The sequence below is a fragment of the Ambystoma mexicanum genome, chromosome 1q (genome assembly GCF_040938575.1).
Source record: "Ambystoma mexicanum isolate Mex_15411 chromosome 1q, UKY_AmexF1_1, whole genome shotgun sequence".
In the NCBI taxonomy this organism is placed as follows: domain Eukaryota; kingdom Metazoa; phylum Chordata; class Amphibia; order Caudata; family Ambystomatidae; genus Ambystoma; species Ambystoma mexicanum.
This window is the reverse complement of record NC_090922.1, coordinates 209,875,074-209,889,762: the sequence shown is the minus strand read 5'-3', so window position 1 is coordinate 209,889,762 and position 14,689 is coordinate 209,875,074. Positions and strand designations below refer to the sequence as shown.

Sequence of the window (14,689 nt, the reverse complement as noted above, 5' to 3'; positions counted from 1 at the left end):
TGATGAGTTCTTCTTGCTACTCCTTGTAAAGTCTTCAGATGATCTGCCAAAAGAGGGATTCAGCCCTCATTAAAAGCCACATGGTCCACAGCCTACCTTATTGAACCAATCTTGAGTCCCCACCAACAATCTCCTGTATGCGTGAGGTCATAACCAGAGTGCTTTGCAACAGAAAATATAAAGGGGTGAAAACATGTAGTACTAAGTCCCACCCATCTTCCTGTCTGTTGTGGATCAAAGGGTCTCTCTGTTTAGTGGAGCTCTCTGTGGTTCCTGATTAAAGCAGCAGGTCTCCCTTGAAGCTGCAGCGAGACCAGACTCTCAAACCTCATACTCGTACATTCTGAATGGGGTTCCTGTACAGGGATGACTACTATAAATATGCAGTCTCTGACATCGCATTTCACTGTCAATCAATGCTGAGGGCAGGAGTTGGCATCAGGTTGACACAGTTGCATATGAAAAGTTCTTGGTATTTCCTGTCTCATGTGGGCCTGTTTGAATTACTTTCTGATTAGTATTCAAAGTGCTACCACTAGCTACAGAGTCCAAAAAAAGGTCAGGGGGATCCATAGAGCCTCTTTTAGTTAATTAGGCTGACCGTTGCATGGGGAATGTTTGACCCTACCTCTTCTGGAGATGCATTGTATACTCCACCTGTCAGACCCCAACTAAAATGTGAAAGAGGGAGACTGCACCTGTAGCCTCTGTTCACCCTAGAGTACACAGGTCTATGTGTATGTCGTGCGGTGAGCATAGGAAAATATGTACTTATTAGCCCCCCACATTTTCCAGAGGTTGACCTACCATCATCCAATTTCATTTATAATTTCAAAAAAGCACAGGTGAGCACACAACCACCATGCAGATTGTTGAATTCCTCACATAGAACCAGTAATGAAGGGTCATTATCCGTGCAAACAAGCAGTGGCAGAAGCAGCTTTAGCAATAGAGAAGTCAGATAACATTACCATGGGTTGCGGAGTAACAGTGTATGTGGACCATGCCCTATTCGCCATTCTTGAGAAACCCAGGAGCCCACTGACAACACAGAGAGTATCTAGATACAAGGTGATGATCTCAAACGCAGCACATAAAGTGTTGAGATGGCGAGTAGTGAAAACAGCAATGTTCATTGTGGAGCCAGTGGAAGAGGGAGATTCCATGCATGACTGGGCCAAATACACTGGGTATTATGACAACATTTCCCATGTCAGAGAGAATGACCTTGGGGAAGGGACAGTACTCTTTGTTGACGGTTCCTCGACAATTGATCAGAGTTCAAGGGAGAGACACACGGGATGGCAGTGGTAAAGGTGAGACAGAATGGGATCTTTGAGGTGGTGATGAGTGCGAGATTTCCGCACATTTTTCAGTTCAAGCAGCATAATTAGTAGCGCTTATTGTGGCACACGAGACACACAAGGACGAGGAGATTACAGTGTACTCCGACTCTGCCTATGTGAGGTCAACAGTACATGCAGGGCTTTCACATTGGAAATGGCCAGGCGTCTTACGTGCTTATTCGCACGCCGATGCACTATGCACCCCTATAGGACAGACTTATAGACCCACTACAGTTCCCAGCAGCAATTGCAGTAGTGAAGTGCATGGCCCACATGAGGGGGAGGACATAATTTCCCACAGCAGCGCATCCACAGACACAAGAGCCAAAAGAGTAGCATACTTTCCCAAAATAACTGAATTTGACATATCACCTAACAAATACACATGAACACACAACATGGTGTTGAAGGAAGGCTTTGGCTCATTGCCTATAACCAAGATAGTATAGCTGCATGGATGGGCACAGTACCACCAGAGGAGCAGATACTTTGGAGGGGAGGCGGTATTCAGTGTACCCCACCAGATATGATATGATATGATATGGCATTTGTAACACGCTTATACACAAGTGCTTCAAGGCCTGAATGTGGCAGCAGGATAGCATTGGCAAAGCGGTAATGCCCATCGTGCTACTAAAGATAGCATTAGAGCAGCTCGATCATCCGACCCATACAAGTAAAGCGAGTCTTGCACCACAGACAGCGGAACATTGGTTCAATCCAAACCTGGCAGAGCATATTGCTGCCTTAATTTGCAACTTTATTGTCTGCCAAAAATGTTCAGCAGAGCACACTTTGTGAGTAGTGAGAGGAGCAATACCCATCCTACTAGACCCTTCCAACATTTGCATATAGACTATGTGGGCATGATCCAAACCTGCAATGGCTAAAGATATATGTTTGTAGTTGTATGCCCTTTTTCTCTCAATGGATCTAAGCTGGTCCTTCCAACTACCCTGATGCCACCTGTGCTTCAAAAGTCCTCGTAAGAGAGGTGTTCCCATGATGGCGGGTGTGCGAAGTGCTCCAGTCTGACAGTGGACCAGATTGTGTTAACAAAGTATTTGAGCACATCACAATCCTACAGGGGAATAAGCACAAGTTATCCTGCATGTATCATCCACAAGCAAATAGAATTAGTGAATGCCTCAAAGGTATGCTCAAAGAGAAAATAGCCAAATTGAAAATGACTCTAAAAAAGGATGACTCCATTGCCTGCCCCTATCCCTATTTGCATTACAAAACCAACCCGGCTCAGGCCACCACTTAATTCCTCATGAACTGGTGACAGGACACCATATGCACATACCCCTTGCTCGCTCCTTCTAGTAGAGAACTCACTGTTGCATAGAATGCCTATGGTGTTTTATGAGCTGAAATGCATGATTACCTGGCGGCAATGATAGCTAGTGTTTCTTTTATTTCCCAATGGATAAAAAAATGGCAGAGGAGGTCAAAGAAGAATGATGAAGATAAGATGACACACCAATGGACTTACAAGAGCTTCTCAAACCCCCTCCCTTACATGCAGGTGACACAGTACTCCTAAGAAACGTCACTAGATCATGGCCCAAACTGCGTTTTGAAGGATCTTTTATAATAAAGGATATCACCCCCACTTCAGTGAAGGAGCTGGGCTGGAAAGCCTGGATCCACATCGGCGACATGCAACCCTGCAAAGGTGAGACCTCCTTGCCCCAAGTCCTAGAAGGTGCAACTCCAGAAGAAGAAGAACAAGAAGAAGAAAGAGGAGTCCAGACTCCAGCAATGACACGGAGCTGAGAACAGCCACTAAAGCATTAGCGCATGCACACAGGCACAATGTTTTTTGTTATACAGAAAAATAATTTGCTCTAATGAATTCTGTTCTTAAAGAGACTTTTTCTGCAGTGTAAAAGAGGAGGAGCATTTTTGATAGGCAATAAGTAGTTAATATATGTTGCATTTTCAAACATTCCTTTGTGTCATTCTCTCCTTTGTAGTAATCAGCTATAGTGTGTTCCAGAAAAGTAGAGTATCAATTATTGCCATACTAACAAACATACAAATGCAGTTCATTCTTGAGCAGATGTTTCTCGCAGTGCTAATACAGTTCTTTTTATAAGAGGTCTAGAAGTCAAGGTGAAAGTATTATCAAGTATATATAATAATTAATTTAGTAGAGTTTGCTAAGCACAGGCTTTTCGCCGAAGGACAATGCAATGAGCGTGCACCTTTGCAAGAGTTTGACTCGACAGCGAAACCAAATGTAGCAATATCTTTTGCATTCTGCTGTCTCTAACTCTTTACCCTTCTAGCATTACAGAAAGCAGCTCTTTACCATGCACACAAATCAATGTATGCTAATCTTACCCCTATTCCCCTAGTAAATGAAGTAATGAGCCAGCCCTTCACCAGTGCCACTAAAGAAATAAAGTGGCGCAAGAGGAGCGCCAGTAACACATTTTAACAAATGCAATCTTGCATGACTAATTTGGTCCATTTGACCAACAATATGAGGTACCAGCACAAGACCCATGTGGGGCGAGAGACATGAAGAGAGAGCTGTTATATGTGTTTTCTCATTCCCTATGCCATGGCAGCCTCAAGGACATTCGTGACCATTGAAATCCCAGCAACTAGAGCACAGTGCCTAATGCACTTGGCGCTCTGCACAACTAGTGGTCAATTCCAAGGGAAATGGACTATCTTGCAGTGCATGTCACAAAAAACGTTCCCTTTCAAAGATAACTACATAAAAACAAAAGCAATGATAGAGGACTACTGGAGCAAGGATAAAATGATACAATACGTACTGGATGGCCCAAACCAAAGGGGAAGCTAGGATAGTGACCCAAAAGGAGTTATAAAGTTTAAAAACAGTAAGAAAAGAGATAGGGGAAAGGCCTGTGTGTTAGGAAAGGCCTCAATTACTGGCATACAGAAAGGTGTTTACAGGAGACGAGTGGGTGGAAGGCCTGATGGGGTGCAAGGCACAAGCACTCTTGACGGTGCCAGTAGAAGTAGTACAGACAGAGAATGACAAGTGCCTCAATTTATGGGCAGAGTATTCCAAATTGCTCAAATGGGTAGAAAACAAAGCAGGACGCACTCCCATAATACCTCTCACGAATGCCTCACTATGTTTCCAGAATGTTGGCCCAGTAAAGATTAATTAAAAATTAAGCGTGCAAATGTATATTGAAGATACCTGGCATGAAGCTCTGCACTGCAGTACTTATGGACCACTATTGGCCATGTGGTTCCAAGGCATACTTGCAGTTGCATCCAAATTGAGGAGTAGTATGTTTCCAGGTGCTACTGAACACACCAGCACTGGTGTTACCCCAGAAGGACATACAAATTGAAGGGTTTTCCAAACTGGATACACACTAGCGAAAGAAAAGGTCTCTGAACTTAAACATGTAAAAAGAGGGAATTAGGTCTCCAGCAAGATGGAGGCAGCACTCAATGCAATCCCAGAGGAACACAGGCTGTTCAGTGGAACAGAAATGTACTTTGCTTCAGTCATTCCTGGGATACAAGCACATGTAAACACCAAATGGTTACAGATTACCAATTGGGAGCAGTTACAAACCATTACCTCAACAGTGAAAGGGTTTAATTCAATAAAGGAGGAGCTCAGAGCCGTGAGGATCATGACTCTTCAAAAAAGGTATGTACTCAATCTCATCATAGCTATAGAGCATGGCGTAGGCATAACGAGTGGGCCGTCCTGTTGTACCTACACTACATCTACTGCCCCTGCTCACCGCTCCTGCTCGTCCTGTATTTCTGTTGTCCTGGTGTGTATTTGTCAAGTGCCCTCAGGCCCACGGGTACCGGTGCTTTAGAAATAAATAAATAAAAATAAACACCTGCCCATGATGAAGAAAATAGGAACACTACAGAAGACCTAAACCTGCTATCAGACCTGCATACTAAAATGGAGGAAGACAAATGCGGTGGGGAAGGTTGAATATTGGCTCTTGCATATAATTTCCTGGATCCGCTCCAGGTTGGGCAATGGCTTAAAAGTACTTATAGCCATGCAAGTATGAGTGTTACTTGGATTCTTTGTCGTTAAGATAGCCATATCGCAATGTAAGAAGACTGCCCAGAAGATGGTAGGAATGAAAATACTGGTAGATGTGGACACTAAGACAATGAGCAAACACAAACCGTTGACCAGCTGCAGGTTCACTTGAAGCAAAGTCCCACTGACCCCCCAGGTACAAAATGATTTTATCCCCAGGATGCCTGCAATTACATGGGATAATGGGTGTGGTGCAAACCAGATGGAGAGTGCTGCTACATGACCAAGAGTGTGGACGAACGTACAAAGTATCATGATGACCTGAGAGGGGTGGCAAAGATATGGATCCCCAAGACGACTTACGCATGAGCCTCTGGGGAATGTGGTTGGGGACTCGACCAGAGGGGGAATGAAGAGAGACAAATGAATGTGTCATTCATTTCATCAGAACCTGCCCCATCCCGATGCTACAGGAATAGCAGGTGCACATCACTTATAGTCTCTGACACATCTCCACCACCATACCAGAGGAACAAGAGATGCTACTCACTAAGACATACCTATCGCCCCTATCATGGATCAATTGAATAAGTAATTAACCTTCAGGCTATTGAGGACATGAACGAGCTGTGATCAAAGAGGATGAAAACAAATGGTTTCACAACTGAACACTGACACATGTAGATGCATTAGACACGAAGCACATACTCATCCACCACGCAGATACGTGAATAATAGGTCAACTTGCACTTAAACATGAACAATATGCTTGCATCCATTAGGTTAGAAAGCACACACCCTCACTAGGCTGAAAAGCAAGATGAACAAGAATACACATATGCTTGCTTAATGCAGAACGCAACTAAAAAGAGTAGCCATGGAAAACAAGATGGACAGCACAGCTACATGTTGGTAAATGGAAGACAGAAGAGAAGCTTTGAGATTGAAGGGGGACCTGGATCACAAAGGGAGCAGAAAGTCCAAAGGTGAACAGCCCAGATGATGAACATATGCTTGCCAAGGTTACCAGGGAAATAAAGGTCTGAATCAGCACCCAAAAGAGTACAGACGATACCAGTTTCCCGTCCGAAGACACAGTTCTTTTAGATTTTCAAAGAAACAAGTAATGCTGTAAGGTCAGATTCCCACCAACGCAGACTTAATGTTGAGAGGAAAGTAGCTTGAACAAGTCTCTAGAGACCAAGGGAGGTAACAACACCTGCCGCAAAAGAAAGGCTAAAACCCTCATAAATGCTGAGTAGAACATGTAAATGTGGTCCCCACACACGTGACCCAAAGTTTGAGGATAATGATTATTCATTAGAGTCAGACACAGACAGATACAAGGTAGTGCAACATTGAAAGCTAAATGGCCTGCACTGCGGCCTTGAGAATCTGAAATGGTAACCTTTGTGGGACAAGTAGCACCTTGGTGCCACTCTCAGCACCCCCTATTGTGCCAAAGTGCCAAGGCTGAGAAAGCCACATATGACCAATCCCTACCTCCCATCCCCATTACTGCAAACATTGTTGCATCAGCCAATAGAATATTGTAGTGATGACATGTATCCACCTGTAGGAACTTAGAAGGTGGTCTCAGGTGGAGTTAGTAGATATAGCCTGATCAATCAGTGCACTAACCCCTATACAATGTATATCTAGTTGATTCCCCTAACCAATCCCATCCCACTTTAGGATTTTTCAAATTAAACATCAATTGTGAAGTCATAACCCCTTTAAAGGTACTGTCAAGTTGGAAGTTACTTGAGAGTCACAGAGATTTGCTTGATGTTTGTGATGTCCCTGTTGTATATGATTTTTATTCAATAAAACAGCTGTTTGTCACATATTTTGGTCTCGTCCTTTTTTTGGGTGTGGGATTTCCCCTGGTCTTTCCACTGGATCTTCCTCCCTATTATTACACCTGTCCTGTATTGTGCTGCGTAAGATTCGCACACCCATGTGCATGTTCTTTTGCCGCAGCTCTATCAGGGTACACTTATGCACTGCCATTTGGGGCAGTGGCATTACCCTTGGGTGGAATATCATGAGCAGCCTATGATGTGGGAGCGCCAGAGAAGAAGGTTAATGACCTAATGGTTACAGTTGCTTTTAATTCCCTATGTTTTCATTCGTTGTGTACCTGAAGTATACATGAAAATGATGACTGTAGTGTGACATTCATTAAATTATTTTTTGCCCCACTGCTACCTTCTCTGGTGGAGAACAGGTCTAGCACAATCCATGTTTGCAGGGATTCTGAGGATATGTTATGTGTGAATGTTGAGATTTGATGAGATGGTATGTCAGAGTAAATCAGATTTTTTAATTGACCTTCTCAAACCCCCCAAACCTCCTATATCCAGGTGACACAGTACTCCTAAGAAACTTCACTAGATCATGGCACAAACCACGTTTTGAAGGGCTTTTTATTATAGAGGATATCACCCCCATTGGAGTGAAGATGCTGTGCAGGAAAGTCTCGATATGTTGTGATTTGATGAGATAGTATGTCAGAGTGATTTTAATTTTTAATTTTACAAAAAGGTACCAGCAGTGCTAAGTTTAGAGAACACTTTGTACATATTGTTTTATTTGAGTATTATTTAAAGATCTACTTGGTTGTAACAACACAAACAGAAAACCTTAATCCCCCAAAGAATTAAAATTATTAATTAGAATTACAAACCTGTACGAATGTACAAAAAACACAATAACTTACTGCTGATCTACCGTCCTCGGTCTTGCAATCTGACATTTACAGACAAATTGTTTGATGCATTAAAAAACCTTTCTATGGATAGGCATTAACTTTCTATCTTCAGTGATTTTAACATACGGCTGGAAAATAAATTTCACTGTCGCCTGGACCCCATCTGCAAACCTACAAATCCTGTACGCATTTATGCAGGGGGAAAAACAACTGTAACATCTATACATGTGTACATTATCAACCACTACAGCTCATCAGGGCTGTAACCTGGAAGACTACAGAAGCCCACTATGCGACTCTGTTTGAGCAAGCACAATGTCTACAAAAGGAAATGCTCAAACTTTTCAATGAGATCATGAATCTGTCCAATGAATACCTTTTCAACCTGTGTGCAGTGCAACCTGTGTGCAGTGCCACCTTGCCAACATAGTGACATAGCAAACCTGTGACAAGGGCAACAGGCAGACTCCCTAGGGCCATGAGAATACACCGACGTCCATCCAGGTCCCCTCACACTGGCTCGGTTTGATATCATCTAATCCACCCTCAGAGAAAAAATGTATATCACCGGTCAGTGCCAGCAATCAAGCAGAATCGTAAGCAACCACCAGACGACTATGAAAACATCATCCTAAAACAAGAACTTAACCACCTCCTGCGGGTATTACACAAATGCTCCTATGAACATGGTTTGGGGGCTCAGATTGAGACGAGAATATTTTGTTTTCTTTTCAATTTTAAATGTACGTCCTGATGAAGACCTTCACATCCAGGTGCATATTGTAGGTTTGAAACGTGTCTTGATGCCAATGCATGTAGCATTGTTTTAACCACATCCCTGTTTTCCTCCCCCGTCAACAAGAGCAGTTCGGTTTTTAAAGTTTAGACGTGTTCTGCACCCGTCACTTTAATGATAAAGTATGGATTCTATTTACATTGTTGTTTCATGAAATTGCCATTGATTATAACCTGTTTTTAATAAACACTTTGTTATGAATGTTGTTGTTGTTGTCAAGAAAACAGTCATTCTTTCGGATTAAGTATCTGAATTATACCCAAGCTTTTCAAGTAAGCAAGGATTGGGCACGCCGGACCAATAAATACATTCCCTCAAATGTATTTTAGTTCAATGGGATCATAGGACTCCCAAATTAAAATAAAGAACCCAGCACACCTGAATAGGTTTGAAAATGTTCTACATACATTCTATGTAAATAAGATAATGGAGCCTTATTGTGTGAAGTACACATATCAATATCCATTTTTGATAAACTTTACTTTTCATATTATTTAAATCCTTGAAAATATAATATATGTCAAGTTATCAGACCAGTGATCTTCCTCGTTGCAGTGTCCTCCAGACAGAGACTCTTCAGTGAGGGCAGCACGATTGCTTTAAAAAATATATTTTGCCACCTTTTCTTTTCACATTTTATTATGTTCATTTTGTTTTGCATGTTATCCTGATTTCCCTGCAGCACTCCAAAATGTGTGATGTTGCCTGGCCTCAATGCTGATTAGTTTGTTAATTGATTTCCGGTAAGCCTGAGCTTGTAATGGCTCACATTCTATCAATTAGGTTTTTTAAAAACACATTTTAAGTAAGCTTTAAACACCATCTGAAGATAACCACCATGTTCTTCTGACCCAGCCCTTTGTTCTGAATGTATCATGGGAGATCTGCTGATCAATTAATTATTTCTCTCACTGGAAGCAGAGTGTACAATTGTAGCGCGCTTGACGATGTGTGCCGGAGGCTTGCCGGTCTTTGCCGCTCTTTGCCAGTCTGTGCCTAGACCTGAGTCAATGAAGGTATGCCTGAGCCTTTTCCTAAAGCTTGACTGTGTTACTCTGTTGAAACTCTCCATGCTCTATAACTGTGTGGCCCCCCACATCTCCCTTGGAGATTTGCTCCACACTCCCCTCATCAACTACAACGTCTTCTGATCTGTTTGTCTCCTAGCAATCATGTTAGCTGCAAAGAAACCTCATACTTTCCCCAATCTCCACCTTTTCCAGCCCCCCACAGCCTGCACTTAATGCTCTGCTCCTAATTGTCGAACCATATCCAAATAGTACAGTTATCTGAAAACTGTTTTCTGACAACAACCTCAACCTGTTATGCCTCACTGAGACATGGCTCCATGACGAAGGCGACCCTGCCATAGTCTCTGCCATCTCCCCAGGCTTCCTTCACCAACACATCAATTGCCCCACATGCCTTGGAAGGGGTACCACCTTTATCTACAGAGACTGTGTCAACTTTTCCTTTGTACTCTGTCCTCCCATTTACTCCAGTTAGACCCTTCCAGCTCCCCTCACCTTTCCTGACTCACACCCGCTGGTCCTTACCTTTGTCTACTGGCTTTCCAGCGCCCATTCCTCTTTCGCTTATTAATTTGTCAAAGTGCTGGGACACCTATGCTAATGCTGTGGTAGTTGGCAATTTCAATGCCTGGTCTGAGTGCCTTTCCTACACAGCAGTTTCTTCCCTCATCACGAAAATTGAAATACACGGTCTCACCCATCTTGCTTCTGCCCTCACCCATTCTACAAGTCACACTTTGGGCCTTGTTCTCAACACATCTCACCTTGCCACCTTCAGCCGAATCTTACCTAAATTAAGTTCTGATCACTGTGTGATCCACTTCTCAATTGCCCTACCTTTGCCTCCCCTACCCTATCCCGCAGCTATCAAAACACTTACCTCTCACTGGAAAATAAAACCTGTTATCACACTTTTCCCTGATCTATACTCCTAAAAAAGTATCCAACCACCCCTCAGTCTTCTGCCGTCCCCTCTGATGACAATTGAGTATCTTTTACACTAAAACCAAAATGTTTTTGTGGTTGACTACAGCTCTTCATATTAAAAAAAACATAGACTAAGCTGCAGAATGTTTCTGTTGCCTCTCTTAACATGAGACAGTTAAACTCCTCCACAAAACTTAGCCCAATCGCTCTGTACACGCTGTTTGTACATACAAACCACTTACATTTCTTGCTGTATTGAAATATCGAGCAATTAACTAAATGGAGTGTTTGCTGTCCTGAAGGTCCTTTTATCTCCTCTTGCATTTTCCTCTACTTTCTCCCCTCCTTACACCCTTGTGAACGACTAGCTGCTTACTTTTCATAATAAGTACCGTCCACTCAGGCACTTATCTCCCCCACATGATCCCCTCCTTCTATTTTGCCTCCTGAGGAACCCCATCGCCTGATCCACTGCTTCACTACCATATCCCTCTCCTCTGTTCTTACTCAAATCTCCTGGATCATATCCGAATCATCTCATGGCTGCTTTTCCATTCAGGCTCTTGAAAATCGGTCCCGAGGTACTGTACTGGCTCACCACCTCTCAACCCTCTCAGCTCAGGCTGTGTACATCACTCGACCTGGCGGTGCCATCTAACGTTTATCCTATCTTTGTTCTGGCTGTTCCTACCAAGATCCTGGAAGCCAATGTAACAGTCAAGCTCCAAATCTTCCTCGAAGAGTACCAATGCCTTATCTCACTTCAGGCAGGACTATTGATCAGGTCAGGGCACCGAGTCACTGCTGGTTGCAACAGTCGACCATCTTCCCATAACCACAGGTAATGGGAGAGCTGTGTCCCTAATCCTTTTAGATCTCTCTGCAGCTTAGACACACATTCTATTTAACCCTCTCAATTCCACAGGCATCAGAGGCCCTTCGTTGGCTTCATTATTTTCCACAAGACCATATTCAGGCTGTCTCTCGTCCTCCTTTCCTTTGCTTTGCTCAACCGCGCACTTGTGGTGTACCCTAAGGCTCTTTGGCTTGCCACTATTGTTCAACCTCAATTTCCATTCCTTTGCATCTCTCATTGAATCCCATGGCTTTTCACTCTTTACCTATGCAGTGGAAATTCAATAACTGGCTCAGCTCCTCAATAACACTAACTTCCCACTTATCTGCTTCCAAATGTGTATGGTCAATATCTCCTTCTGGATGAACAACTGGTCCCTGATATCCAACTCGGATAAGTCTGAGATCATGGTCTTTTGATGCTTCCATACTTTGTAATCAAACTCAAGTGGCCTCTGCCTCTTCTGCTGTGTCCCCCAATGATGACCACAATAAGAAACCTAGTATTCGATCTTGATGGCAAACTCTTCTTTTGCCCACAAATCAGCAACATTGCTTCATCTTACTTTCATCATCTCAGAATGCTCTGTCAGATCTTTGCTTTCCTCGTTCCCTCATGAACAACCACCGCACTCGTGCCACTGCGGTTAGATTATTGCAACTCTCCAGTTAGGTCTCCTGGCTCATACAAAATCCATTGCCTACAACTGAATCAGACAGAATGTGGCCACATGTTTGATCTCCATCACCTGCACACATCATCTTCTCACACTAATTTTTCGCTCTTCCCTCCACCAGCTCAACGACTTCTTAAAAATTATTTTTAGATTTCTTTGTACAGCTCAAAGTCACTTTTTTCAAACCAGCCCAGTTTACTTGACATCCCTTTAAAATAAAATACACTGCACAGTGTTCTCAAATCCCCTCGAATTATCTGATTGCTTAGGTGCCTAAATCGGCCATCTCTCGGACACGCGGGAAATCTTTTTCTGTGTTTGCTGCCCAAGTATGGAACAATCTTCCATCCCACCCTCATTCACCTTCTGATGACCTCTCTTTGCCTCGCCATGTCAAAACCAATCTCTTCTTTTGTGTTTTACAGTTTTTCCTCTCCCTCTCTCTCCCTCTATCAGCTGGACCTAGCGCTAAGTGACCTCCTGACAAGTGTGTGCTCTACTAGTTTCTATAAATTAGCACAAATGTGTAATTTTGAGACTCAACCATTTCAGCACCTTTGAGGTGTTGGGTGCTTGTGGGAAAACGGCCACTGCAGAGTAGCATTGCAAAGTAACCTATCTGGATTAGGGGAATCCTTGAAGCATCTCTTTTTGAAATCCCATACATTTTTTGCGTGAGTGTGGAGCATGTTTTATTGCGACAGCACTACATGATAAAATTCTTAAATGTGAAGATTTTGGGCCAGATTCATGGACGCATTTGTACAGAAAATAGGGTACTCGCGCAAAACTGTGTGCAAATCCGCATTCATCGATTCATGGAATCGAATACGCTGTACTTTTCCAGAACTTGTGTGGAGTTTGCACAGGCTTGGCATGTCTCTGTAAACCGCCGAGCACCTTGCGCGTGACACCATGCAGACCGTGAGCGAGGCCTGCGCAGTGGGCGTAGTAGTGGGGCATAACATGGAAAATGGGGAAGAACATGCAAAAAAGTGGGCGTTACAAGGGATGACCCGCAGGCAGCCGCTTACACGTACCCAATTGTGCAGCACGAGACGTGTTCATGGAATTGAGCATGCAACCTCTAGCCAGGGAATTGGCCATGCAAGTCCTTTATACTATCCGCCATCCGTAGGATTCGCAGCGCGGATGTGGGTTTGCATGTTGGATTTTGGGGTGCTTTTACACAACTAGGGTTCTGATCTTACTTAGGGGTACATGTAAGCAGTGTAGCGGGGTGCATGAGCAGGAACATTTACGGGGGTTCGCACCCAGATTTTCTAAGTTACAATTTTTCATATGCATGCTGTCAGGGTGCCGGCAACAGTTACGGGGTTCCCGGTGCCTGGAGGAGCGCAGCACGCAAAGGTAGCTATTCTGGCTGTTTATACTTTGTGTGTGGGTATGTTGGGGCGTTTCAACTGCGAATACGGTTACTTTGCGCAATGAATTCCATGACTACGCGGGGCACACATTCTTAATTCTGTGCTCAGGTTTGCGTAGTATACTTCGCGGCGCGAGGCCCTTGCAGGATTTCTGCGCATATTTCCATGAATCGGGCTCTTTGTGTTTTCCGCTTACGAATTCTCACTCGATAGAGTGCTGTCAGTGCAAAATATGTGGCCTGCTGTTGAAATGAAAACTGTCTGCTTGTAATTAGAATTTTAAATTCATGTTCGGTTGTGAAATTAATTATACTGCATTGCATTTCATGAGAACATTGTTCTGTTGTGTGTTTTTTGTTGTTGTTGGTTTTGGTTTTATTGATTTTATTATGTATGTTGAATTTTTATTCCATGGTTTCCTTTAAGCCATATGTGGACTTTAATAAAAAAAAATATATACAAAATGGAAAAGAATGATTAGACTGGTCTCATAAAATTGTGTAATATACATACTATAATATTGAGAGCAAGTTTCGGCACAATCAGGTTTACGTTTTGGTATCCGTGTCTTGCCTTCGGCTGCCAAAGGGGCGACGAGATAACATATGCAAGGACCTCAGCACTCACACTCACAGGACTATATTAGTTTTATGATGAAAATCCACTGAAAGTACACCAGCGCTGGGCCTAAAGCCTCAGTAGCAACCCAATCCTTGACTCATTTATTTTGCTACTCCAATCCCCACTAAGCGATTCATCCAGTGTGCTGGAGGCCTTGCCGCAGGCACTGTTAACATCAAATAAGCAAACAGCACATTGATCTATTTTGGAATATATATATACATATTTTAAAAAGGAAGGCCAAGAACAACTAAAATCATCATGAACATTTTATGTCCTCAAAAGACTTTGCAAATGATGCAACTCGTGTGCAACCTGCA

The 14,689-nt window shown here is 43.2% G+C and overlaps 1 protein-coding gene across 1 annotated transcript in view; it reads right to left on the bottom strand.

The window, feature by feature from the left end:
* The window catches only part of PRKCG (protein kinase C gamma), a 1,699,783-nt gene that overhangs the window by 496,980 nt on the left and 1,188,114 nt on the right, over positions 1 to 14,689 (bottom strand). The gene's annotated exons all lie outside the window — the stretch shown is intronic.